We start from the raw sequence: 24,183 nt of genomic DNA on the forward strand, positions 1-24,183 counted from the left end.
AACAGCCTGCGCGTGTCCCCAGTTCATCCCACTCTTTCCAATCAGTGCTAATTGAACCACTTAACTCAAAGACAATAACATTTGTCGTTTCAAACCATTAAGAAAAGCGGCTCAGTTCTGCAGAAGGCCTGCTCTGGGGATGGCAGCACCCGCTCACATACAAACATGCCCACAAGGCACACTCAGCGTGTGAACATGCACACAACTAACAGCTCCAGGAGAAATTTTGCACAAGCATGGTCAGCAAGTGTCAGCCTGTCCTTCACAATGGGGTTGCCTGAATTAAAAAAAAAAAAAAAAAAAAAATCACCACCAGTATGGATATAGTCTTGACAGACCATATCTGATGCCTAATTCTTGTTCTTTTATATATTCATTCAATAAGCAAATACTATGTGCTGGGCAGTGTGGACACAAAAGTTAACTTAAAAAAGACACTGTCAATGCGTTCTTGGAAAAGGCAAGCTTGCAAAATTTGTAGCAAACCTCTTTATGCAACTTCACTAACCTAAACTACGACTTTTTATAAATGTTTAATTTCTGCTGACTGTAAAATTTATTAAATCTATAATTAAGTGTCTTTGCTATGTTAATACACTTCGTGTTCAATGCAAGATACCTAAAGGTATGTTCCATCTGCTCAAAACATATTACATATTTAGAAAAGAATTCTGATTTTCTTCTGCACAAAAATCCGTAACAGGAATTATGCCTTTTCCTTCCATTCATTCAAAAAAAAAAAAAAAAAAAACTACTCCCACAGGCAGAAGACTCACTAAGCGGTGAGCGGGAAACATTTATATCCAAACGTTCTGTTATATTTTCCAAATCAACTACTCGGAAGGCTACATTCTCCTCCTACTCTCTGATGAGACTCAGTAACCACTGTGCAAACCCAGGAGAAACACTTAAACATGACTGAACAATATTACTTATGTGAGACTTCCATCTTTTGTGACAGAACTTTTCCTTTCCACGTGATACTAACTAGAAAAAAACAAACTGATAAAAAAAATAAGAGCATTCTCTCGCTCATTCATAAAATATTTCTTTAGTCCTATTTATTTTAAAAAATACCATCGGCTTTCCCACAACATCACAAACAGCTCTGGGAATAAGCAGAAAAAGATAAGAGGAAATGATTTTTCAGTGAAGAATTTAAACATACACAGACACACTTGGATCTATCAAACACACACAACTAAAATAATTACAAATTCCAGGTAGGTCTTTTAGTGTGTCAACTAAATTATCACACTGGTTGTGCCGCCTTTTTCAACATGCTGTATTCTCTGCCCATTCGTACAATCCTCTTTAGCCAGCCACAGGCTGAGCAAAGGTTAACTTTCATCAGAAGCAATTCCTTGACTCTCCACCAGTGGCATAGGGCCATGAACCAAAGAATTTAAAAAGCAGAAAAGAGTGGGGGGGGAAAGTCATAAAAGAACTTGAGATTTATTGAGCATCCTCTCTTAGACTAGCTTTGGGCTTCAACAGGGTCTGCCCCCACTATGACACTCGTAAGAAGAGTATGTCATCCAAGTTCATTTTCCAGTTTCAAATGAGGTGATACTGTAATCTTCATCTCATCATGTTTTCCACACACCCCTTTCTTTACTGATCAAAAGGAATACAAATGGGAAGTCTATTTGGGCAGGGAAAATAGTTTACATTTTGTTAGGGTATCCTTTGAAAAGGATAGTTAACCTGTATCTCTGAGACTTGTAAACGTGCTGCACATAATTGAGCGTTGCAGATTTGCACTGAGATATTTTCCATACAAAAGATTTTCCTGTGTTTCTAATTTTGGGGAAAAAAGGTAGCAAAATTCATGAATTTCAGCTATGCAAAATGTCTTTCAGACCAACCCCTCCCCCCAAATCACTGTGAAGTAAAAAAGGACCAGACCATGGTATAGGGGACAAGTATAAATTATGAAGCAAAGAAACACAGGTTTGTATCCACATAAACAAGCCCTATGATGTCACCGCAATTTGTTGAACATCTGAGCCTCAATTTCCTCTTCTGTAAGATAGGGTTAATAATGCCTTGACAGGTCATTTCGAGAATCACAGCTAATACACATCAAATGTCTAGCACAGCATCTAATACTTAGTAGGCACCCACTACACTGTGAAAGGTTATTATTATGTATTTTCAAAATATTTTACCACATTGAGGCTATTACTGGAACTGCTAATGGAAATTATTATTGGTTAAAAATAAGAGAAGTTTAGCTAGTGTCAGATAACCTCACCTGGCTACACAATAAGGGGATAAGAATAGGTGGTCCTCCAGAACATCTACAGCCCTAAAATAAATAATGCAATGAAATGAAGTACCACTTAGCAAGTTTGAAAACAGTCAAAAGGAAGTGTATAGATAGAAACTATTCTTAAAAAGAATTATTCCACAATTAATGCCCACCTTCAGAAGGAAATCTACACCAAAGTAATGTTGATACAAATAGACACTCAACAGAGAGAGAGAGCAGACACACTATAATAATCCAGTGCTATGTGGAGCTAATAAAAACAAAAAGGGTTTTAGAGATGTAGCACAGGTTTTGTTTTGTTTTGTTTTGTTTTGTTTTTGCGGTGCGCGGGCCTCTCACCGCTGTGGCCTCTCCGGTTGTGGAGCACAGGCTCTGGACGCATAGGCTCAGCGGCCATGGCTCACGGGCCCAGCCGCTCCGCGGCATGTGGGATCTTCCCGGACCGGGGCACGAACCCGTGTCCCCTGCATCGGCAGGCGGACTCTCAACCACTGCGCCACCAGGGAAGCCATAGCACAGGTTTTTAAAACATTAAGAAAATGGTGACTCTAAAGAGTCATTTCCCAGGGAATGAAAGAGACCGCAAATTGGAACAGTATCTCACACAAATTAAACTGTCCTTTAAGAGCAACGGCCTGCACAAAAAGAATGCATCTCAGTCTACTTGCAGCCTCCTTGTGGCTCTGGCCACCGCTGTTAAATTTTGCATAACAAAAATTTGTAACTAACGGGTTGGCTCAAATTTCCCGGCAGCCTAATCAATTAGACTGCTGCCCCTGCCCCCTCTCCTATTAAACCCTAGTTAGGGAGGTGCTTTACTGGAGTCGTTTTCTCTTCTCCAAGCCTTTCTGCCAAGTCTTTACATTTACATAGATACATATGAATAGATAGATAAATAAGTAGATAAGATTATGGTTCTTACACACAAAAAAGCAGGGCCAAGATGGAATACTGTGCTAAAATTGCATTTGTTTTTAGAATGATTTTACATCGTTCTAAATTATAAAAGACTGAGGTTACCATCTACGGGGAAATGTTCAGCATGCTCTGAGTATAAATACTGCCTAAGCAGCCTCTACTGGCAAGAGAAGATTCTTCTCACTTGGATGCAATTTTGTGATGTGTTTTCAAAAAAAAAGGCTTAAATTGGGTTCTTTGTAATTTTTTTTTTTGAGGGCCTAGATTTGATAGAAATCACAAACAAAAGATTCTAAGGTTTGTTCTGGCCTATGGATAGGCTCTGTTTAGGGTTTTTAAATAAAAATAGAATCTGAATGCCTTTCAGCAAGGGATAAGCTCTGCAGTTTGATCACAGGCCCCCATCACTCCCTATTTTTCACCTAGCGACCTTTACACATGTATCTTATGTGTCTAGTCCCTGAGGGCATTTTAGTTTGCCTTCACTCTCCTAAAATATAACGTTAAATGGTTAAGAAATCATATATATTCAAAGTCTGGAAAAAGAGGGGTGGCAACAACTTGGGACAGACTTTCACTATTAAGTTAAATCAGAAGCCTCACTGAAAGCGTATTAATAAGCTTTCTGAAATGGCATCATTTCTGTTAGGCAAGGACTAGTTATTTAAAAAGTTATTATTCAGTCCATCAACAGAAGAATGGATAAAGAAGATGTGGTATATACATACAATGGAATATTCCTCAGCCATATAAAAGAGTGAAATAATGCCATTTGCAGCAAACTGGATGGACCTAGAGATTATCATACTAAGTGAAGTAAGTCAGATAAAGACAAATATCATGATATCACTTATATGTGGAGTCTACAAAGATGATACAAATGAACTTATTTACAAAATAGAAATAGACCCACAGACATAGAAAACAAACATGATTACCAAAGGGGAAGTGGGGGGGGGGGCTAAATAAGGAGTTTGGGATTAACATATACACGCTACTATATATATAATAGGTAACCAACAAGGATCCACTGTAGAGCACAGGGAACGACAGTCAATATTTTGTAATAATCTATAAGGGAAAAGAATCTGAAAAAGAGTATATCACTTTGCTGTGTACCTAAAACTAACACAACATTTTAAATCAACTATACTTCAAAAAACAAATTATTATTTAAAAGTCCAAAAAGGACACAAAAGAACTCAACCATCTGCTATGCATAGGATGCCAGAGTGAACAGACTATACATGAAAACACCTTGATTCTGATATTTACTATTTTGGTAACGTTGGTTCAGTCACTTTACTTCTTTGAAACTCAGTATTCTTAGCCAGAAGATGAAGAAATCAAGCTAGACTAAATCTAAGGTTTCGCTCTTGGACTTGAAATTCTATGATCCTCTAAATCTAAGCACCTCAGGCATTAGCCGTTGAAGAAAAAGGAATTCTTCTTATTATTTTTTTAAACAGAAAAGCTCTAAAACTGGACCTTGGTGAAGTGTTAAAGGCAGTGAAAGTCAAATCAGGCAAATTCTTTACTTGGAACCTTGCAGTGAGCGCAGGGACAGGAATCTAGAATTTTATCATTTTTATTCTGGCTGATGTAACCACTATAAATAATTGCCTCACGCCTGTGAGGTAATATGCTTTCTGCCAAGGACCCAATTAACATTGGAGCGGACCTTGAAAGATTCTCCTTTATTTCACAGATAGTTTTTATCAAATTATATTGATATTTCTTTTTTTAAACTTTCCATTCTGATTGTAAAAATAATAGATAAAATAGATTCACAAAAGAGTGACTCAAAAACACAAAGAATTAAAATCATGTATAACGTCGCCCCTGGAGATAACAAACTTGATTGATCATTTACCACGTCTGACCATGTATTGGGGATCTAAGGGGGACAGGACAATTTTCTTAATCTCAAGAAGTTTACAGACACTGGGGGTGGAGAGAGACAAGGAGAATGGGGAATTATGATGAGGTCCGACAAGAGCTTAGGTAGGTGATGGGGACCTGCAGAGGCGCACGTACCCCGGGCTTGGGGGTTTAGAAAGGAGAGTTACTGCTCTGGGAAAAAAAAAAAAGTCCAAATAAACTAGAAAAGGGGAGAGAGGTGGATTGAATGAGAAAATGGGAAGAGTGGGCTTCCCTGGTGGCGCAGTGGTCGAGAGTCCGCCTGCCGATGCAGGGGACGCGGGTTCGTGCCCCGGTCCGGGAAGAGCCCAGGTGCCGCGGGGTGGCTGGGCCCGTGAGCCGTGGCCGCTGAGCCTGCGCGTCCGGAGCCTGTGCTCCGCAACGGGAGAGGCCACAGCGGTGAGAGGCCCGCGGACCGCAAAATAAATAAATAAATAAAATAAAATAAAAATGGGAAGAGTAAAGGGAGATGGGGCAGGGAAGAGGAGAACAGGGAAGGCAAGCGGGGAAGGGCAGGGAGAGACAGTCTGCTCCAGGCAGAGTGCAGAGGTGCTTCCCTGCTGACAATCTGATAAGAGATTTGGGTTTCCGCTGCTTCCTCAGCCTCCCACTGGGGTAGGAAGCAGAATGGAGTAAATTGGGCAAAGTTAGGCAGAACCCTTAAGATGTCCATCAACTCTGCTTTATGGTCAACCTCTAGACCACAGAGGCCCAGTCTGGCTACATCACAATTCAAAGCTGCCCAAAAGAACCAAAAGGGAACCCAGAACAAGGACACTCCTGTTTATCCCAATTACTTTCACTGAGTCACAGAGGTTTCTTATTTTGCAGAGGCTACCCACCCTCACCAAAATCTCACCACATCAACTCATGATGTGAAAAGAACATGAAGCTGGCGGGGGCAGCATGAACTTCAACTGCCTCTGCTCTAGGTGTCTGATGCAGCTTTCTGGTATGAGCACGCCAGCCACCCCAGCGGCCTGCACCACGTGCATAAATGCTGCAGCCACAGACATACGTGTGGCTTGGCAAAGAGCATCTGCGGAATTGGATGTTCCATTGTAAGCACAAATCTGAGAATATTTCATAAAGTCTATGCACTAAAGAGGAAAACTGGGAAGAATAGATGGAAAAGAAATGGAGAATACAAAATAATCATTAGCCAGGATTTCCTGATCCACACATCCTAATCCTCCCATAACTGCATCTAATAGCCGACAGATGTGAACAATTATTTAGAGCAGAAATGATAAAAGGCAATAAAGATATAAAGCTTTATGCTGACTTGCCACATCAGCTATCTATCACTGTCAAATCATTTAGCATAAAAATTATAATAGGGCTTCCCTGGTGGCTGAGAATCTGCCTGCCAATGCAGGGGACACGGTTTCGAGCCCTGGTCCGGGAGGATCCCACATGCCACGGAGCAGCTAGGCCCGTAAGCCACAACTACTGAGCCTGTGCGTCTGGAGCCTGTGCTCCGCAACAAGAGATGCCGTGACAGTGAGAGGCCCGCACACCGCAATGAAGAGTGGCTCCCGCTTGCCGCAACTAGAGAAAGCCCTCGCACAGAAACGAAGACCCAACACACCCAAAAATAAATTTAAAAAAATAAAAAAATAAAAAATTTATAATAACTTAGGCTAACTGATCATTGGTGAAGTCATGCCTAATAATTCTTTACTTGTTAAACAAACAAATACCTGTCTGCTTTTAAGAGGTTATCACAGTAAGAACACAAACATACTAATCCTTCAAAGATGAAAATATTTCATTTTTATTGTAAACGTCACTGAAATAAATTTTCATATCTTAAGTATCATCTTCCTTGTGCATCTTCAAATCTCTTCATAAGCAAATTATATATTAAATCACATTTACATTGTAAAATGTCGAAAGTAAGACATCTTTGTAGAAGGAAAAAAAGCAAGATATTTCAGGGGAGAAACACACTAAATTTGTCATCAAAATAAAAATTTCTAAATACTGACAGGGAAAAATTGCGAACTTAAGCAAATGATAACTAAATAAAACCCACCAAATAATGAGGATGCTTTTCGTTCCGAGTAACAAACTACTCAATTCAAAGCAGCTTAAATAATATAAAAGAGTTACCCACTGGTGTGACTGAAGAGTCCAGTGAGAGGTTTTGTTTCAGACATTCCCAATAAAGGGACAGAAGTTCACTCTGCTTGACTCAGTTTAGGTCTCATGCCATACCTGCAACCACTATGGTCCATGAGATGGAATATGCTGATTGGCCCAATCTACATCACATTCTCCCAACATAGGGACCTGAGTCAGCTTTTCCAAAACCCAATGCAAATCAGGGGCTGCTAAGAAGGAGCAAGGGAGGAATGGATGTCAGGGAGGTATTCAGCATGAGGGTACCACATCTTCTAACTCAATAAGACCTCAATTTGGTTAAGTCATGCAAAACTATAGGATTCAACTCAAAATTATTTTCCCTAATAATATGAATAACTGTTCCTAGACAACCCTTTATCTCCATGAGCTCACTGGAGGTCTTTCACCCTATGTTCCAAACAACTAAAATTACCTAACAACTAAAATTTAAAATCTTCCATCTTTTTTGCCTTATTCACTTCTCCCTGTTTACAAACAGGCTCTCCATACATCAACTAGTTTATGAAATCCTTCCAGGATTCAAAAGAATGTTCCAGGGATTTTAAACCAGAATATACCTTTCTGATAGAATTATGTATATAATTTACAACTTACAATTATGGATTAGCTCTATTTTCTTTAGGAAGCAATTCATTAATCCCTAGCAACAAACCAGCAACACTTCCATAGACCAAGACAGCCTACCTCTTAGAACCCTGTACATTATTTCACCCAGCCTGCCATGAATAAAATGCCCAGAACTGCTATCTAAGCCTACAGTTGCAAAAGTACTATACAATATAGCGTTAGTCCCTCACAGCCACTGGAGAATTATGGATGAATGGAACTCATTACTACTTCTATCCAGGTAAACACCTTAATATGGACACCCTACCACGTGCATCTCTCGCCTTCCATGTTATCCTGGATACAACGTCTACTGAAGTTATCAGAGTAGATGAAAACTATACTTAGGCTGTCTTGCCCACCTCAGAGAAGCAAAAAAAAAAAAAATCATAAGACGATTAAGAGTGTGGTCAAACCACCTAGATTCAATCTAGGCATATTAGATTTGTTTTTGTTTTTGTTTTATTTTTGTTTTTTTTTTTTTGCGGTACGCGGGCCTCTCACTGTTGTGGCCTTTCCCGTTGCGGCGCACAGGCTCCGGACGCGCAGGCTCAGTGGCCATGGCTCACGGGCCCAGCCGCTCCGCGGCATGTGGGATCTTCCCGGACCGGGGCACGAACCTGTGTCCCCTGCATCGGCAGGCGGACTCTCAACCACTGCGCCACCAGGGAAGCCCTAGGCATCTTAGATTTGAAGCCAAGTTCTGCCACTTACTAACTTTAAGACCCAGAAACATTAGTTAACTGCCTAGTTTTCCCCTCTGAGAATTGAGGATAACAGTACCTTTTTCAAGGGGGTGATGTAGAAGTGAAATGAACTAATACATGTAAAGCACTTAGAATGGTACCTGGTACTTAGAAACTGGTAATGTGTATGACAATTACCATACCTCTTCTAAGAGCACCCTTGAAGTCCCAGCACAGAGTAGGACCCAACAAATACTGTGGACTGAATAAATCTCTTTTTTATTTATTAATTTGGTCCTTACAGTGTTCCTAAAGATGAACGGCCATAATGGATCAAGGTTATTTTCTAGACTCTCCTTTTTTCTCATGCCCCATACTCTCACTGGGTGATTTCATCCATGGCTTCAGTGAACACCCATATGATAATGCCACATAGATCTCTATCTCCAGGCCATTTTTGTCCTTATCTCTCCAAGCTCTTACATAACCTTCTTGTCTACTAGACATCTCCCCTTGAGCTTCCTGAAACTTAACATGGGCAGAACAGAAATCACTGGCCAACCGCCATCACTGATGTCACGCCTCTGATAACCACATCGCTGGGTGTCTTGTTATGTGCTCCCATGGCATCCTACAGACTCACCCTCTTCGTCCAGCCAGCCAGCCAGCCAGCCAGCCAGCCAGCACCTACTATGTCACGGGTTAACTATCATAACATTTATCCCTCTGCATTTAATTGTCTAGTTATTAGTCTGCCTTCTCTACTTCTGGGTCATAAACTCCCAGAAGATAACAGGAATTAGATCTTGTTTGTCCTTGTAGCCCCAGCTTTGCACAAATTAAAAACACATGGTAAATAACTGTTGGGTAAGTGACTGAATGTTCCCATGACACTGGTGCAATTATGAAGAGTTAAAACACTCCCTAAAGACTGTAAGTTAACTGCAGGAAGAGAAAAAGGTGCTAGAAGAATGTAGCCAATCACTGTTTACAGTGAAGAAATATAAAATTCAAAGATACTTTCTCAAATTAAATCAATATTCTTATACTATGTCCAAAGCAAGGCTGTTTTTAATTTAAAAAAAGGAAAGAAGATTAAGTATGTGTCTGAAGGTTTAAAAGGTCATAGTCCCTAACTGAGAAAACCTGGGGAGGAAACTGAGGAAAGCAGAAACCAACAGTCCATAACCAACACACACACACACACACACACACACACACACACGCGCGCGCGCGCGCGCGCGCGCACACACCCCTGACTGGGAGGCAGCTGTTAAAGATGAATGCCAGACTTTACACCAGTTTTCAGTTTAGAACAACTTAAGGAAAGCATCTGACAATGACAGGAAGGAGTATTATAATGAAAGACACTCTACTGGTGCAGAGGCAGGAAATGATGCAGCCACTGTTCACCACCACCACTGCCCACCCCAGCATATCCACTGAAATGAATCTGAGGGCCTGGGGGGAAAAGGCTGAAAACTGAGATAACTCATCAAAGAAGGAAAGAGTTTCCAATCACAATAATGTGTGCAACTCTTTTCTGCACTAAGCATGGACACTGATATATACGCAGGCTCAATTTTGTGTCAAAATTCCCATGAACATTTGTTATTTTCCCAGAACAACTGACCCTCCTTGGAAATTACAGAACCTTCGAGAGCGCTAAGAGAACTAATAATGTCCATTTTCCTATGGCTCCCAGAAGCTGACAGAAAGCTAAATTCTATCACCAAAATTCCTCTATGAGGACACAGGCTTAACAAGGGACAGCGCATAAGCCTGTGTTCCTTCTTGCAGACACAGTGCTGGACGGTCAGCCTCTCAGGCTTTGAAGGCTTTATCAGAAAAAGCTGGTGCCAACACCCAGAGGCACTAGGCAGGAAGTTGGGTGGGAGGGCTCTGGATCTGGCTAGGAGAATCATTCTTTCCTGTGTCATCGGTAAAGTGACCACAACTTAGGAAAAAAGGGATTCTTGAAGTTATTAACTGTTCCAGGAAGGCTAAGATGTAGAGCAGATCAAATGACAGAGTAACTGCCTTGCTGACACACAATATTCTTTTAAAGTACTTGAAAAATGAAAAGTAGTGGATGACCGCTTTGAAAATATAGGTGAATGGACAGCACAGCAAAGAGTCTCCCGTTTCAGGACCACCAGTGTGACAACTATCAAACAAAGAAAAAATGCTTTGACATCAGTGCTGTATCTCATGGAAGCCTTATAAGCAGCAGATACTAAAGATTCAGGGTTTTCTGGGGAAAACACCATAAGGAGGTTTTGAGTTCTTACCCATTTATACAGAGTAGAGTTGAATAAAAACAGCTGGAGATAAGGCAATGACATAGGTGTATACATAAATGCATATACACAGACACACACAAGAACTCATTTTAAGTGTTGCATTTCAAATTATTTTGATTGGGTCAAGTTGTCTAGGCTAGTGTGGCACTAGAGATACAAAGTTTCATTCATGAAATTTTAAATAATGGTGATAAGATTTATCTCGGGATACAAGCAGAACCTAAATGTATAGTACATGAATAATAGAACGTGCATGAATTTTGAATGCTTCTTTTTCAGAAGAAAACGAAGAATTGCACGTGTGAATTCTTAGAGACTCTAAGTGTAGCCTGTATTTGCATTTCAATAGGTTGCAAGGAAAGCTCTGTGAAATTGGTCAGATGTATAGACTCTCATCTCTCCTCCACCCCAAATCAGTCACTTTGCTTCTGGAGAAAGGAGCATATACAGAAGCTAATATCCAGCAGCTCAAAACTTATTCCAGCTGATACAGATCAAAATAGATTCAAAGCAAGTATGTTGAGGACACAGGTTTTCTATGGAACAAATTCTGGGTAAGAAGCATACAACGCCAGGAGCTAATGCTGTTGTGGTCAGAGAACACACACACACGGAAATGAAATAGACATGGCCGGCAGTGCACAGCAAGAGGAAAAAACAGGCAAATATCAGAAAACTGAGAGCCAACACATCGGTTTCCAGCAGGCAAAAAGTTAAGTTTAGCAAATTTTGTCCATTTAAAACAAAGGCATTTGGATGCCATTTCTGCTACACTGATTAATATAAACATGCTATAAACGAACCCTCCTGTCATTCCACATTCCACCCCAATCCATGCACTCTGATGCTGTCTCTTCTACTTAGCATTTTTCAGTCCTCCCACCAAAGGCTTTTACTGACTCCACATTAGCTACTCCTTGCCCTTTATAAATCTCCTTATTTCAAAGGAGTTATTTTTTTAAATGCCCACAAGAGCAAAAGTATAATACACAGGTATTACATATGTGAATGATGTTATCAATATATGTCTTTCGAATTGCAGCACTTTGGTTCCTTTATTTTCTGAAAAGCTACTTTTACTAAGTACTGACTCGCCTAGCCATGGTTCCTGCTATGGGCTGATTGTGTCCTTCGACCCACACCCCACACAGATTCATATGTTGAATGCTGAAGCCCTAATATGATTGTATTTGGAGGTGGATACTTGGGAAATAATTAGGGTGAGACTAGGTCATGATGGTGGGGCCCTCATGATGGGATTAATGCCTTTATAAAAAGAGGAAGAGACATGGGATCTCTCCACCAGGATGAGGGTTCTCATCAGATATGGAATCCATGACAGCCTGACCTTGGACTCCCAGCTTCCAGAGCTGTGAGAAACACATGTTCACTGTTTCAGCCTCCCCCCGTCTGTTGCTTTGTTAGAACAGCCTCAATTGACTAAGACATTTGCCTACCTTTGCTGTAGTCCTCATAATAATCCTGCCAGGTAAGTGTTAGCATGTGCATGTGATAGAAAAGGAAACTAAGCCTCAGAGAAACTTTAACCTGCCCCAGAGTCACACAGCTAGGATGTGGCAAAGCCACACGGAACAAGGCAAACAGAGAAGGAAGGCTCAATTGTCTAGAAACACAGACACTTACTATCTGCTTGACACTGTTCAAAGTAACTGACATGCATACATCTTATTTCTATAATATTCCTGGGAGGTAAGTGATATTCTCATTTTACTGATGACAAACCTAAAATGCAGAAGAGAGCCCAAAAGAGTAAAGCCAGCAGGTGGTGGATCAACATTCAAACAGAACTAAAAGCTTCAATGCCTCTGCTCTTAACCACACAACACAAGCTTGCCCTCTGTAAGAGTCATCTTTGTCACTGCAGTGCTCGGTAACAACCCACCACACAACTAGTGACTAACAACAATAACCATTTGCAGGTCTGCACGTAGACTATGGGTCTGCTGGGCTTGGCTTCTGGCTGCAGGATTATATAGGTCAGCTCCACCAGAGTTTATTCTGGGACCCAGGCTAAATGGGCAGGGACTACCCAGGGCATGCTCCTCTCACGGTAGATCACCAAAGGGCAGGATGGCAAGGCCAACCACACAAGCATGTTTCAAAAGCCTCTGCTTGTGACACACTCACTAACAGCTCAGTAAGACACATAGCGGAGCCCAAAGTCAAGTGGGGGAAAGTATCCCTGCCGGCCATGAGGCCACTCCCTGGGCAAGGGAGTAGATGTATCCTTCTCTTCCAGAGAAGTGAAAAATTAAGAGCATAATTGAATCTATCACACTATCCAAATTCAATTTGTATTTATCATAATGCCTTTTGGTTTGGATTGCTAAACAGTTCATGGAAAACGAATCTATGAGCCTAACAATTTATATTTGGAATAAAGTTTTAATGGAAAAGTGTAAATAGTCAAATCCATGTATTATTCCATCTTCACCTTCATGACAATGCTAAAATTGAGACAAGAGGCAATTAGAAAATATAAAACTATCAGTATCTCATAATGAAAAATATCACTATGATGCAGAGCTTATAAAATGAAATATTTCTAGACCTATAGCTGTTAATCTCACTAACTTTGAGCACTAAGCTAAAAAAAAAAAAAAATCCATTAAAAAATACTTAACGTTTTCCACAATCATTTCCAGCTTATTGTAATACATTCTATTCTACCTCTAACTAACTCCCCACCACTTTCCTGAGAGTTTCCATGTCCTCAACATACTAAATTACTAGGCAGGAACTCATAAAATGCTGCAGCTAATAAAGTTAAGCTCGGATCTTCATTTGTTACCAAAATGAAAAAAAAAAAAAGTTCAGTAATCAATGTGATTTAATGCCTTTGTGTATACATACACAAATTGAAACCACTGTATCAGAAAATTGATAAAATTGTACATATGCCATGTATCTTTCTTGGTCGAACCCCCTATCTTCAATTACAGATATTCCACTCAAATGGAACAAAACTCTTGCCTGGATTTGATGTAATCTCACTCAGGTTTTAAATTCACTCACTGTTTCAAGCAATATGGCACCAACCTCATCATCTTCATTTAAGAATGAATTCCTTTTTCCATTACAGCCTCTAGTTTGAGATATTTCATTTTGCCTTCTCAAAACTGTATTGGAATGAAACTTGTAGGCGAGTTGTCAAAGTTGGAAGCAATTTGCAGAAATACACACACACACCCCTTCAAAATTGGATACATTATTTTCAAGGCCTGACACTAAACCATAAAACTACTTTGCTCTCTATGTAATTTTAACCGGTCCTGCAAAATAAGTGTTAAAATACACATTATGGTAATTCTTTTTTTTTTTTTTTTTGCGGTATGCGGGCCTCTCACTGCTGTGGCCTCTCCCGTTGCGGAGCACAGGCTCCGGACGCGCAGGCTCAGCGGCCATGGCTCACGGGTCCAGCCGCTCCGCGGCATATGGGATCTTCCCGGACCGGGGCACGAACCCGTGTCCCCTGCATCGGCAGGCGGGCTCTCAACCACTGCACCACCAGGGAAGTCCCCGGTAATTCTTTTTTTTTTATGTTATTTTTTTAACATCTTTATGGGAGTATAACTGCTTTTACGACGTTGTGTTAGTTTCTGCTGTGTAACAAAGTGAATCAGCTATATGTATACATATATCCTCATATCCCCTCCCTCTTGCGTCTCCCTCCCACCCTCCTTATCCCACCCCTCTAGGTGGTCACAAAGCATGGAGCTTATCTCCCTGTGCTATGCGGCTGCTTCCCACTAGCTACCTATTTTACATTTGTTAGTGTATATATGTCAATGTTACTCTCCCACTTCGTCCCAGCTTACCCTTCCCCCTCCCCGTGTCCTCAAGTCCATTCTCTACATCTGCGTTTTTATTCCTGTCCTGCCCCTAGGTTCTTCAGAACCTTTTCTTTTTTTAAGATTCCATATATATGTGTTAGCATACGGTATTTGTTTTTCTCTTTCTGACTTAATAATCACTCTGTATGACAGACTCAAGGTCCATCGGTAATTCTTGAAAACTCTTCTAATGGAAATCTATTACTTTGAGAGAAATTGTGCTCTCTCTTTATTCACAGTCTAGTTCAATAAATTATTTAAAGGGGATGAATTCAGAATCTATATCCAGACTTGACCTCTCTTTGGAACTTTCAGCCCATACATCCAGCTGCTTACTGAGCATCTCTATCTGAAAGCTTCCACAGGTGCTGCAAACTCAAGATGCACAGAACCAACTAATCACCTCGCCATCCACATTATTTTTATTTCTTGCTCTCATTTGTTTCTTGTTATGCCTGAAACCTGGGAGTCACCTCCAGCTCCTTCCATTTCTTTTCTCAACCATCCCAACAGGTCATCAAGTCCTATTAATGGTACCTACAGTTGCCTTTTCTCTACTTCCACTGCCAACATCTCAGTCCAGCAGCAGCATCTCTTACCTCCCCATTTCTCACCTCCTAGCTGTTCTTGGCTTCTTCCCAGGCATTATTCATTAACGGTTGACAGTCGGTAAAGTATTTCTGTGCCCTAAGTGAAATCTTTTAGTGGCTTCTTACTGTTTAAAGTCCAAACCCTTCAGTATGGCAGTATTCTTGGGACTCTGCTCATCACTTCCTGCTTCTCACATGCACTGTTTGCAGCACCCTGAAAAGGACCCACGCTGTGTGGCCACCACACCTTTGCACACACAGCTGTGTCCCCACCCTTCTCGCCTAGTCAGTACTTGCTCATCCAGCATCATCTGGCAGAAATAGCCCCATCTCCACAAAGCCTTCCCGGCCTCCTACAGCACAGCGGGGCACCAGCCACCTCCAGTGCCCATGCATTGTGACCGACAGGGGTTACAGTACTTGCTGTTGCAGAAACTGCTGTCTCCCCGACCACACTATAAACCCCTCACAGGTCAGTACCAGACTCCACTCATTTCTGGACTGCTAGAGCCTGGGATAAAAGTGCAAGAGTGTAGATTTAAGACACAACACTCAGTCCTCTGACACAAACCTGTTCAATATATACTGCTGCTGCTATTATTTATTATTATTATACATTACTTGAAAGAAAGGCAGAGAATGGATTTTTTTTTTCTTGACTGCCTGAATCAAACCACAATCTAAGTAAACTTGCAAGTGTTTTGAGAACATGTACCTTACTGTACCTTACTGAAGAGTATCTATGATAAGGGTTCCAAATCACAGGTGTTTGTTGTCTTTAACATTAGAACGTTTCAAGGCGCAAAGCAACTGTCTTACCACACCCTGGAGGTAGTTTTGTAAGGCAAACCATGTGTGCCAGCGATTTAAAAAATGTAAAACGGCACCTGGACACTGCCAGTGCCCTGGGTCCTTTCGGGGTAAAGGTCTAGGGCTCCCTCCAGCCACACCACTGTAAGAAGAGTTCCCCAAGGTGGGTTAGTTAATGGTTTGAGCTCTCACATTACTACCTTTGCCATTATTTGGGAAGTCAAGAAACGAATGCAATGGGTATACATCCCCTTCATGCACCTCTCCATAAAAATAAAACCCAGTCTCACTGGAAGAAAGAAGGCAAAGCTGTTTAACACACCTGTTAAAGGTTGTCAGTCCTTACATTTGGGGATACATAAGTGGTATGTGCCATGACTTAGGTGTTCCTTGGACACGTGATTCCCCCTAGGAGCAGTGGGTCTCAAGCCTGGCTACACACCACCAAGAGACTGACGTGGATTGCTTCGAGGCCCTAGGCTTTATTTAGAGAGCTCTCCAGGTGATTCAAAAGGGCAGCCTCATTGAAATGCTGGCCAGGGTTTGGAGTGAGGCATCCCATGGAACTGATTTACCTTCCTCAATGCCAAAATGATGCACAAGATAAAAAAAACAGCTTTAAGAGCCTTTCACTGATGGTACTGAGTGGTATAAAGTTTTTCTTTCTTAGACAATGAAACAAAAAAATTAAAAATTGGCCACCGGGGCTTCCCTGGTGGCGCAGTGGTTGAGAGCCCGCCTGCCGATGCAGGGTTCATGCCCCGGTCGGGGAAGATCCCACAGGCCGCGGAGCGGCTGGGCCCATGAGCCATGGCCGCTGAGCCTGCATGTCCGGAGCCTGTGCTCCGCAACCGGAGAGGCCACAACAGTGAGAGGCCCGCATATCGGGGGAAAAAAAAAAAAAAAAAAAGTAATACATGTTTACTATAGAAGAGTTCAAGGAAAAAATTCTTATGGTGCCACCATCAAGATATACTAAATTAACATTTTAGTGCAGTTTCTTGCTATGAGTTTAGATGATGATGAAGAAAAAGAAAATAGGTCCTTAATAAATGGATATTTTTTAGCCTTTTCATACCTCACTTTAATTCATTCTCAATAATTCTGCAAACAAGTGTATTTTACCAGTAAGGAATTAACCAGCCTGGGCAACCCCATACAGCTTAGTGGCAAAGATGGTCTTAACTACTCCAAAACCCACACAGGCTCCTTCCTTCCATCCCACAGGGCTATCCTACACGCGCACGCATGTGCACACACACACACATTTTTATAGAATTGTACATACATTATGTACACAGATTAGTAACCCGTTCTTTTCCTTGCCATTAGCCAAGCTTTTGCCCATATCATCAAATATTTGTCAGAAGCATGATTTTAATGGCAATAGTGTCTTCTAACACGTGTGTTTCACAAGTTGGATGCCAATCTCCATGCTTTTGGTTGCTTCCAAGACAAATGTATGATTTCTAGGACACTTATGTATGATTTCTAGGACACTTTAAAAATCTATCATGGGACCTCCCCAGTGGTCCAGTGGTTAAGACTCCACATTTCCACTCGAGGGGGCGAGGGTTTGATCTCTGGTCAGGAAACTGAGATCCCACAGGCCGCACCATGCAGCCAAAAGTTTTTTTTTTAATTTTAAAAAATACATGATTTTATAAAAAATAATAATAAAAATCTATCGTTACTCATAATTTATTTCAAATGTAAGTTTCAAATAAATTCCAACACCCTATTTGATTTCATTAGACTCTGGTGCCAACAATAAAATTATTGATCCCTGCTTGCATATTGATCTTTGTAAGTTCATGCAATTCTTGATTTTTGTATTTTATCTAGTTTATTGATTATTTGGTCTTTCAGTCTTTTTTTCTTGTCTTCTGACATTATTCATTATTCACTGTGTTTCAAATGCAACGTTATTAAATTTTTAGGTTTTACCTACTTTGAGAAATCTATTCAGGCAACTTAAGACTTTCAAAAGCTATGATAAATGAAACCACACATTTCTTAAAAAGAAGGAACTAAGAGCTAAACAGTGAAGAAAGTGGTGGCTCATTTTATCTACAAACAATTGCAACTGAGTACGAAACCCTGTCCTGATCGGCTAAGACTAAAATGAAGACCAAGCCAGCTCGCATGATCTGATTAAAAGAAGCAAACTTGTTCACCTAGAGAGGAAGAAACTTTCTGAGTACTGAACTCGAAGCAAATTTATCATGTGGGCGTAATACAGAATAAGAGACAATGCACAACATAATGGATAAGGCTTCAAGGGGAGTTTTACAAAAAGTGCAAAGATGTTCACTCAGAGCCATTTCTTTTAGAACCCTCAATAAAAGCCAAGGACATAATGTGAAGTTGTAATTCGGATGGACAGTCTACGTGTGATAGGACCTGCCAGAGGGCAGAGCTCAGGGAACCCTGGAGATGAATGGTAAGAGGTCTCTTGGGCTATTGCTCTCAGCCAGGGTCTGCAGAGCAGAGCAATTCAGAATTGAGATTGTTTGCAGGAACGGAAGTGCAGGCATGCTGCATGACTGATTCAAAGGAGACCCACGTGCTTCAGTGGAAGGGGAAGGACTAATATTTCCCCAGGAGGATTAAGAGCCTGGTTGGAAAGACATCATTACACAAAAGTCGGAAACGGTTGGGGGCCATGACTTTTCAAAAAAAGCAGCTCTGAATCTGTTCAAATGCTTGAATTCGGTTCAGGCCCCAGAGATCTGTGCCTATGAAAGGTGAACAGTGTCTTTGGCTGGCAACTGCCAAGAGCAAGGGGCAGTAAAACACATGCTTTTTGCTATAAGCATGCTGCATGTACTTCCACTGCCCATCCAGATGTACTCTCCACCCTGTACTGGGCCTTGGTGTTTGGATGCATGGACCACGCACGGCTGGGGCTCCTGTGCCCTTCTGGTTTCTGTTGGGTTTCGCTAACAGGGAGCACCAGAAAGAGTGCAGAAGGAAGGAGAAAAATAAGGCTGAGATGTCCCCGTCCACCTCCCTGCAGAATCACTTCGGTCTGCGTCCCTCACCTACGGTAACTGTCACCTGCCTTCTCCATCTCCAGGTTCTGTAACTGCTCCCTCCCTCGCTCCTTCAGGCCTAGTGAAGGTAATGGCTCCCTGTGGCTTCCAGCCCCTTAAACTTTCCCTATACCCTGCCCACACCTTTTAAAGCATCCCTTTTATAAACTCCCCTCAAATTGTCCAATTCATGCTCACCATCCTTTTACTGCCTAAGCCCCACCTGATACCCACATTTTTTTTTTTTTTTTTTTTTTTTTTTGCGGTACGCAGGCCTCTCACTGTTGTGGCGCCTCCCGTTGCGGAGCACAGACTCCGGACGCGCAGGCTCAGTGGCCATGGCTCACGAGCCCAGCCGCTCCGCGGCACGTGGGATCTTCCCGGACCGGGGCACGAACCCGCGTCCCCTGCATCGGCAGGCGGACTCTCAACCACTGCGCCACCAGGGAAGCCCCCCACATTTAATAATTTAAAATCACACTATGCAAGGCCCTGTACCGATCCAGAGGGCAGTGAACTAAGGTTAACTGAGTAAGTACTACATGCCAGAGGCTGTGCTAAAGGTTTACAACTGCTTTCAATCTTTAAGCATGTATTATCTCCATTTTACAGCTGTGGACACAGAGATAAGAGTGGTTAAGAAACTCGTCTAAAGTTACAGAGCGACTCATTGTCACTGGACACTGATCCTCAATGCGTTTGCAGTTTCATTATAAGACACTCAAATCAAATGATTTTAAAATAATGTATCACGCAATAGGATTAGGTGTGCAAGTAAGTAAAACAGACAATGACTATTATAAAATTCAGAATGGAACATAGTAATTATGGAAAATTTCAGGAACGAATTACAGTTTACTTTGGTCCCTAATGAGCAGGGAGAATTGGAGAAAATAAGGAAAGGATATTGTAGGTAAAGGGGATACATCAAGTCTGGAGAGGGGGTGATGGAACGGGGTTTTGGAAGGCAAAGAGTTGGAAATAAGACCAGAAAAGTAGACTGAGCTAAATCAGAGAGGGTCAGGTGCATTTTTACTCTATCCTCGAGCAGATGATGCAGTCATGTGGGGATTTTAAACCAGGGATTTATGTGGGGATCTACAGAGACAAGCAGGATGGCATGGAGAAGGACCTGGACTCAGGGGTACCAGACAATACAGAAATTGAGGTGTGAAAGAGGCTGCCTAGACTCTAGAAGTATTTTTAATGTAGAACTGACAGGGGTTGGTGACTGCAGGCATGAGACGGAGAAGTCAAAGGTGGGAAAAGGGATGACCTGGAGAATGGGTATTGCCTTGACAGAAATACAGAGATGACAATTTTCTGGTTTATTAACAGCTGTACCAGCGAATGAGAAGGTGCAAAAGAAGAGCTAGTATGCAAACTTGTTTATTTGACGTTGTTTTAAAAAAAAGTTTGTTACGAAAACAATTCTTAGAGCACAAAATAGAAATTTGAGTGAACATAAGATTTTAAGGGCACCCCATCCTTACCCCTTTGTGGATCAGGAAACTAAAACTACAGTATTCTATCTCTATTTCAGAGGCAGAAATTCAACTCCTTCAATGGATAAGAAACACCACTTGGATATGACCACAACTGGTCTCATTGATTAGGTACTCATCACTACCAAAAGTTCATGTACCATCTTGATTCTTTCTGTCCCAAAGTCATCTCTGTGCCTTGCTGGAACCTCTGGAGATCAAAAGTACCTTATCTCAAAGTGTAATTATCGTAAGTATTTCTATTATAATCCTCTAACTAGACTTCTTTCCTGTAACCACCCAGAGTCCTCAAATGATAGGAACCAGGGTAACACTCCCACATAATGATCCTGCTATTAAGCTCAGGTGAGTGTAAACACATCCACAAGCACATTAAAGTTAACACAGAAGAAACACTGAGACATTGTGGCTGGAATAACCTACCATCCAAGCACTGCTGACACCCAGTCAGAATGTAAGAGTCCACCTGCTTCTCTGTTTTCTAAAACTGAATTCCAGACCAAGGCCAGGGGAAAATCAGAGCCTAGGCCAAGGTTAGAATGTTAGGTTTTTGTTGTTGTTTCAAATAAGGTTGGGGGATGAGATCAGGTATAGGGGAAAGAGAAGCAAACAAAGCAAAAACCTAAACACCAATCTAGAAATCTAAATTATAAATATTTAGTTGGTAACCTCACCATATCTGAAAAAACAATTTTTTTAACATTCCAGCTGCATGTGACAGTGGACTAAAATGGTAATATTTAATTGGAGAGGGGAGAAATCAACAGAAGATGCTACCAAGCAAAGGAAAGCACAAGAGAATGGCAGGAAAGGAATCATAGGAGGCCTCTCTGAGATGCCCCTCCCTCTTTTAGTGCCTTCTTCCTGCTTTAATGATGCCCGTTGTTCATTTTTCTCCAGCCTTGGGATCTATCACATTAGGGATAGGGACGCTTTCATTAAAACAAATAAACGGGAAACACATAACGGAAATCACTGAAACAATTAATTTCCCTGACAGTTAAAAAATATGACCCCTGTTTAAGGGATATTAGGCCCGAAAGGAGCCAGTTATCCTTTGACGAATTAGACCTGTCTAGAAATTCAAATTGCCCCAAGTCCAAAGTCTACCCAAGCCCATCCATCCGTCAGAATTTCCCACGTTTGGAGATGCAATCTGAAAAGTTTTCCAGATTCTAACAGGGGAAGCCATTGGGACCTCTTTCTCTCATTCTAATTTCAAAGGCAGTGATTGAAGTGCTATCAGTAGTACTGGAAATATTAATACAGTCCCCAGAAAAGATGGAAATGTGCAGTCACTTAAGATGAACAACTAAGTTGTATTGCAATTTTATGAGGTAGTCATGCCTTGAGAAATTACATGTTCTGACTAAAACTCATTTTTCAAAGTCCAAATTTTAAAAACACCACTAGTAGCCTGTGTTTTAAGAGCTAGAGGTACTGGAATTCTAAAAATAAGTTCTAAACACACACTGCATTATTCTATACTAAACACATTCTGAATTATTGCAAAATTAAATTTTAGAGAATTATAATATTTGTATGCTCCATACAAGCCTTTTTGACACAAGGCTTTAACTTGTTTAAAAAACGGATCTGGGCTTCCCTGGTGGTGCAGTGGTTGAGAGTCTGCCTGCCGATGCAGGGGACACGGGTTCGTGCCCCGGTCCAGGAAGATCCCACATGCCGTGGAGCGGCTGGGCCCGTGAGCCATGGCCGCTGAGCCTGTGCGTCCGGAGCCTGTGCTCCGCAACGGGAGAGGCCACAACAGTGAGAGGCCCGCGTAACGCAAAAAAAAACAAAAAACAAACAAAAAACAAAACCGGATCTGTTCCAATTCTAAGCATCTAACACTAAGCATCTATTCAGTGTAACAGGCTAATAGACTCTTAATATTAGATAATATATTCTGTCATAATGACCCCTGTAAATAATGCTAACTGTCTTTATTGGTGATTCTTCTAACTTAAAAATAAATTCAAACAAGAAATATGGAATAAAAACATAACTATTTCATCTGACTAGTAATGATATGGCATGTTATAAAGAACAGAAATCATCTTTGCTTTCAACAACGTAATACTTATTGAGGACCTTCTATATTCTAGTATTTATTACATGGCCTTTAACTTAAAAAAATTCAGTTATGCCTATCTCCCATGTAGTACACTCAAAAGTCACGTTACAGCATGCATTTTACAGAAGAACAGACAGACACCAAGAGGGTATGTGAGCTGCTCAAGATTACCTAGCAACACAGTCAGAATCAGTCATACAAAAGTGTAAGTTTCAGCCTAGGTTCACTACAGGTATACCTCATTTACATGTTGAAATGTTTCATATACAGTAGTATGTATTTGTAAACTAACTTAATTTCTAAACTCACTAGGTGGCGTTGCTCTTAAGAACTCTACAGTGACATCATTTGTAATACAAATGTATACTTACACCTTGTATTTTGTAAGTAGTTTCCTAATATTGGAATTTCTGAAAACAGCTACTCTGTATGTGCAATGCCTTTTAAAAAAAATATTGGATATAACGGGAGTAAAAGAATAATAGGCTTTGTTTAAGCCAAAATAAAGTAACTATGAGGTGGGAGAACTTTTATGCACTGTTATGTTGCTATTTCTCACCATCTGGAGAGTTTTATTTCATTTACAGTAGAAAGCAGACATTCTTTATCTATTATATAGTAGAATATGGCAGGTGTAGTAAAAGTAGGTTAAGTACAATGAAGATCTAACAGTCTAAGTACTATATTAACTAGCAATGTTTCCTTTGTTCTGTTGCAAATCTTAGAAAATAGCTTCATTACTTTAAATAGCCACAATAATGATTCCTTTATTTCTAAAATTAAAAGTTCTATGAAATCTATACCCCGCAAAAGCACCACATATCTCAATCATATCCTCTGAAGTTGTGATATGTATTACAGAAATAAACCACAAAAAAGAGTTTCTTAACAAAAACACATTTTAAATTATCTAAAATGAATTAAAGGAAAGAGAAAACTCTCAGCAGAATTGCCATCAACATAGTAATAATCTGAACCATTAGGAGTTTAATAGAGTTTATCATCTTTTTAACAAAGAGCCTTTCCATATTTAACCAGCAACCCCAGAGAGGACGTGGACCCACACAAACAGCTGTGCATTACCAGAACTTCATAGATGTGATGAAAACAAAGAAAAGGAAATCCACAGCAGTGACTAACCACACTGTACATTCAAAACAATGACCACACTGAAAATCATTAGAGTCAGTCTGTTTACTTAGGTTTGGAACAATAGATGACATTTAACCCCAACTTTTTTAATCCCTCTTTTGTTTACCTACAAATAATCCTTTAGTTTATCTATAATATTACTATAATATTAGAATAATATGAATAATATTAGTATTAGTAATTGACATTTAAAACAAAAAGCAGACGGCTAGCCCAGCTGTGAGTCAAAGACAATTAAGGAATACCTGAAACATTTCTTCATGTGCCGTATATTCGGTCTTCCCAAGCACTTTTTTTTTAATCT

General features: G+C 40.8%; 1 protein-coding gene across 2 annotated transcripts in view; it reads right to left on the minus strand.

Moving 5' to 3' along the window:
• The window catches only part of MAST4 (microtubule associated serine/threonine kinase family member 4), a 585,627-nt gene that overhangs the window by 314,342 nt on the left and 247,102 nt on the right, over nt 1-24,183 (minus strand). The gene's annotated exons all lie outside the window — the stretch shown is intronic.

Source organism: Lipotes vexillifer, unplaced genomic scaffold (genome assembly GCF_000442215.2).
Source record: "Lipotes vexillifer unplaced genomic scaffold, Lipotes_vexillifer_v1.1 scaffold241, whole genome shotgun sequence".
Lineage (NCBI taxonomy): Eukaryota > Metazoa > Chordata > Mammalia > Artiodactyla > Lipotidae > Lipotes > Lipotes vexillifer.